Source organism: Mercenaria mercenaria, chromosome 2 (genome assembly GCF_021730395.1).
Source record: "Mercenaria mercenaria strain notata chromosome 2, MADL_Memer_1, whole genome shotgun sequence".
NCBI lineage: Eukaryota > Metazoa > Mollusca > Bivalvia > Venerida > Veneridae > Mercenaria > Mercenaria mercenaria.
The window spans coordinates 37,319,791-37,325,761 of NC_069362.1; positions in this window are offsets into that span (position 1 = coordinate 37,319,791).

Below are 5,971 nucleotides of genomic sequence, written 5' to 3' on the forward strand. Positions count from 1 at the left end.
CACGAATGGATACCATGGTAATAACTGCAGCTATCTCTGTATTGGCGTCAATATGATTATAAGTTATTAAAGTAAGATTAGTCATTAGAGGGGTTTGTTGTTTAACAGAGCTATATATGAGCCGTGCCATGAGAAAACCAACATAGTGGGTTTGCGACCAGCATGGATCCAGACCAGCCTGCGCATCCGCGCAGTCTGGTCAGGATCCATGCTGTTCGCTTTTAAAGCCTATTGGAATTAGAGAAACTGTTAGCGAACAGCATGGATCCTGACCAGACTGCGCGGATGCGCAGGCTGGTCTGGATCCATGCTGGTCGCAAAGCCACTATGTTGGTTTTCCCATGGCACGGCTCATATTATAAAACACAATTGTTTTTGTTTATACTATGAGATATTTCTAAGTTTGTAATAAAAAGTATATTGTTAACGGATCTTGCTTGTTTTTATCTACTAGTACTTTATTTAAGTAATTTTCGTGAGAATGAGATGACCCCACTGTTTACATCGTTGGCATGGCGGGAAGAAACTCGTTTGAAAAAAAAAATAATATACATAAAATGAAGCAATTTATGTCATAATTTATAATGAAATTACGGCGGCACAGAGGTGACATACACTACTCTTTTTTTCAATTGCACTTACCTTTTATGATGTCGTTCCCACGAGATACTAGCTCGAGGGAACGACTTAGTATGTCGTGGTAACGCGTTACTAAGTTATAGGAACGACATAAAAAACAGAAGTGCAATTTTAAAAAAAAAAGTAATTGCATTGAAAAAAAGGAGTAGCGCAATAAAAAAGTACTGTAATAAAAAAAAGAATAGTGCAATAAAAAAAGGTAGTGTATGCCAGCTATGTCGACAGAACGACTGACTAACTCGTGGGAACGAGTTAGCTATGTCGTGGGAACGACTTACTAGCTATGTCGTGGGAACGTCTTACTATCTCTTTCCCACGACATAGTAAGTCGTTCCCACGACATAGCTAACTCGTTTCCACGAGTTAGTCAGCCAATCAAATTGTTTGTTATATTTATTATACCTGTGATCATCATGGACGACCGAGGAACAAACTTGGACACTGTCTGTGGTCCCAGATATGGCTGCTAAGTTTCGCTTTCTGAGTCAATCCGCATTAACTCTAATGGGTTGGACTCCCTATTGAGTGGTAGAAGCCCTTTTGGTATGCCAGGGACACTGTATGTCGGCGAATATCCGGCTGGTTTTTGTCGGCTTCAGATTCAATTTGCCCGAACTTGACCTGGTGGGGGTTCGACCCATAGTCGGTTGGTATGAGCCGTTCTGTAAGAGCTTGCTTTGGTATGCCAACGGTAGAGGCCCCATATACCCTCTGACACTAAATGTAGGCCAATCTCCGGCTGGTTTGTGTCGCCTTTGGTGTTAATCCACCCGTACTAGACCTAATGTGAATTGGAGTGGGTTGGGCCCCCAGTCAGTTGGTATGAGTCGTTCCGTCGGTAAGGCGACGGAAGAGGCCTGAAATGTCACCTATATGTACGCCCATCTCCGGCTGATTGTTGTCACCTTATATTATATTGTCCAGGTCCATTTTTGGATATCCGCCGTCGCTATACCTGAGTATCCCCGAGGGAACGACTCCATTCGACGAGGGATCCGACATTCTCCAACGCTCACCAGTTCGAGTCCGGAGGGATTGACTCGGCAAAACGCAGCCAGTAATTGACCCACAGACAGTGTCTGGGTCACGTTCTGTCCTCCGCCGTCGGCAATCACGAGTGTTTCCGATGGAATGACTAACACCGGCCGACGAATGGTCAGACCCTCTCCAACCGCAGATTGACTGAAAGTGACAAAACAGCCGCACACGAGTTCACATATATTGTCAGGGGCCTTTTGGACCTCTGCTGTCGGTATGCCAGAGCATTCCCGACGGAACAGTTTATACCACCCGACTTGGGTTTAATCCACTCCAACCCCTACTATGTCGGGTTCAGGTTGACTGACTCTAAAGGTCACATATCTGGGACCACAGACAGTGTCCAAGTTTGTTCCTCGGTCGTCCATAACGATCACAGGTATAATCAATATAACAAACAATTTGATTGGCTGACTAACTCGTGGGAACGAGATAGCTATGTCGTGGTAACGAGTTAGCTATGTCGTGGGAACGATTTACTATGTCGTGGGAACGAGGTAGTAAGTCGTTCCCACGACATAGCTAAATCGTTCCTACGAGTTAGTAAGTCGTTCTCTCGACATAGCTAGCATGCACTACTCCTTATTTATTGCACTATTCCTTTTTTTTATTACACTGCTTTTTTTTATTGCGCTACTCCTTTTTTTTCAATGCAATACATTTTTTAAATTGCACTTCTCTTTTTTATGTCGTTCCCACGACTTAGTAACTCGTTACCACGACATACTAAGTCGTTCCCTCGAGTTAGTATCTCGTGGGAACGACATAAAAAAGCGAAGTGCAATTGAAAAAAAAGAGTAGTGCATGTCACCTCTGTATCGCCGTTTGAAATACTGTAAATGCAGTAAAAAATAATTTTGAAACAAATAATCACTTTTTAGGCTTGTTTACATCAAAACGGACAAACATTACCTTATACCCAGGTCTACGCATGCCTTATTCCCAGTAAGTTCCTTGTACCTTTTTTAATTGGTGATCTCAGACCTATAGATGAATGTTTCGTGTCATATTTTCCCATTCAGTGATATTGTCAAACACGATCCAATACCAAATGTTTTACAAAGTTTCATCAAGAAATGTTCAGGTTTAAGAAAGATATGGAAAGTTTTACTAAGGTCACCCCCTGTCGATTTACATACCCAGGTTCAGACCCTGTCATCATTGTATTGCCTTTTTTCGCTAAAGTTTAAGTTATCTGCATTGGGTTTTGCTTGGAATCTGAAATATGGTTCATTCCATCGACATTACAGAGATAAAAATAGGCTGTAAAAATTTCAATTTTGAAAAAATATCGCTTCTTTGGTTTGTTTACATGACTGACCAATCAAAACGGATAAACATTACCTTATACCCTAGTGGCTAGTATACGCATACCCTAGTTTACGCGTACCTTATTCCTAGTAAGTTCCCTGTACTTTTTTGAACTGGCGGACCTTAAAATGAGCGGGAATGTCTGCATTGACGTTGATTTCCTTTTGAATTATCCATTCTGGGGCCATAATACCATTACGCTTTGCCATGGGACGTGCATTGTAAAAAACGGTGTTTTAAGAGCACGTGAACGCTAGAATGTCTCCTGTTAAAACACCCCGAAAAGTAACAAGAACAGCAGTTTTATTATGTTCAAACTTGAAAATATCCCCAGTGAAATTTTGCTAATCTGTAAGATACATGAAAGTAAAAATAACTCCAATGTGACCCTTTCCGTGTCTCATATAAACATGATCTGCAATGCTTTTATAGAATTCCAAATTCCAAATTTCACGAAACATTTCTTTGCAGGAGTCGATAAAATTTATAGTTATAGTATATTTATAAAAAAAAAGAAGATAGTTTTGCAAATTTTGATCACAAGATTGCTTAAGACCAAGTTAGGATATACAGACTTGCTAATGAAAGGATACAAGCTTTTTGTCGAGACAACTTGATGAAGCGCGACTTAGTATAGTAATTATAATAGGTAAGAAATGACAAGAAATATCAACCAAGTTGACAGAATAAAATTTACTGACGGGAGATCAGTATTTCCTCAGAAAATAAAATTTACTGACGGGAGATCAGTATTTCCTTAGAAAATAAAATTTACTGACGGGAGATGAATTTACCAGATTCTCCCTGACTAAAATTATGCTATTTAATATTGTCATAGCTTAAAAAATAGAAAAGCTAATGACGCTGTTTATGTATGATATGAAATGAAACCATTATAATGCACACTTATTGAGTTACCAGTGTATGTAATTATCAACGCCAGAGATGAACAAATGAGAAAATGTTCTGGGAAAATTTGTGTCAAGTACAGGTTTGATTAATCAATTTTTGCTATTTCAAGAAATCGACAAAGCGAGAATTCCATGTTAAGTAGGTCCTGTATTTATTTTGTTGGATTTAACGTCGCACCAACACAATTATATGTCATATGGCGATTTTCCAGCTTTGATGGTGGAGGAAGACCCCAGGTGCCCCTCCGTGCATTGTTTCATCACGAGCGGGCACTTGGTTAGAACCACCGACCTTCCGTAAGCCAGCTAGATAGCTTCCTCACATGAAGAATTCAACACACCGAGTGGGGCTCGAACCTACATCGATGACGGGCATGTGATTTGAAGTCAACGACCTTAACCACTCGGACATGGAGGTCCCTTAGTCCCTGTATAAAAGGAAACGTTGAAAATGTTCCATATACGTCAAACGTCCATATGCACCAAGTGAATGAAGTATTGCTATGCAATACAAAGTCCTCTACTGGAAAGCACTCAGCTGTCCCTACTGCAGTATAACATAATGATCTGGTCTGTCTGTCTGTGATGTATAAACAATATTGTAGTATATATACAATATGTTATAACACACTATTTAAATTAAAAGTTGCATGTACAAAAAATCTACAGTTGTTGATTGCTTATTACATCTATAAATATAACAAATTATCTAATTCTTTGATAACATTTCATTTTGAAGTCTGTGAGACAATATGAAAAAAATGTAAAAAAAATCATATTAAAGGGAATTAGTTCTGAAGAAAATACACCATTGTTTTTAAATTTGGTCCATTTGACACATGAGCTTATATAAAGATATTTTAAAGACTGGACAGGAAATGATCAATTTTGACATTTGACCTTCAGGTGTGACAATGACCTTTAAATTAGGGGTCTGTGTATTGCACAAGACACATTGTCTCATTATGGGGAACATTTGTGTCAAGTAATATCAAAACCCCTAAATTGATGACAGAGTTATGGACTAGAAAAGAAAGTAAACTACTGACTTTTGACTTTCGAATATGACCTTAACCTTTAAGTTAGAGATAATAGTGTTGCGTAAGAGATGTTGTTTTATTATGGGGTACATTTGTGCCAATTTATATTAAAATCCCGTAATAGATGACAGAGTTATTGACCATGCAAGAAAAATCTATATTGATCTTTGACCTCAAAGTGTGACCTTGAACCTTGAGCTAGCGATCTGGGTGTTGTGCATGACATATCGTCTTAATATGGGATACATTTGTGCCAAGTAATATTAAAATCCCTTTGAGGATTGTTGAGTTACAGACCGGACAGGAAAAAACCTTATTGGCCTTTAACCTCAATGTGTGACCTTGACCTTTGAGCTAATGGTCCGGGTTTTGGCCAGGACATCTTGTTTTATCAAGGGGAATATTTGTGCAAATTGATATTTAAACCTTTTTTGCATGACCAGGTTATGGACCGGACAGGACAAAAACCCTAATGACTTTTGAACACTAAGTGCGACCTTGACCTTTGAGCTAAGCTTCTGGGTTTTGTGCATGACACATTGTCTGATTATAAAAAACATATATGCCAAATAATTTTTCAATACCTTGCTGGATGACAGATTTCTGGACAGGACACAAAACAGACCCTGAACATGGTAATGCATTTATTGTTATGACTTGCAGCATCAAAAGTATATATTTCCTTATCTGCCAAAGCTAAATCAGAGAACAACAAAAACTGCAAAATTGGTCATTTAATTTCCAAGTGAACTGTGTCATCAATTGATGATGGATTTCTTGGCATCTGGCGAAATTGCTTTAATGGTTGACAGACACTATGATATATATCATGGGCACCTAATGTACTGGTGAGGAAATTGAATTCTTTTTCATCATGAGAGTAACAGCTGATAAAATCCCAGGAGAAACCCTTTGTTTGTGTGGCTAGGGCACTGGTTTGCCTTGGATACAAACTTAGCCAGCACATAAATTCTATACACTAAGCATTATAAAGAACCCGGGACTCTATTCGCTAGAAATATGGTTAAATTG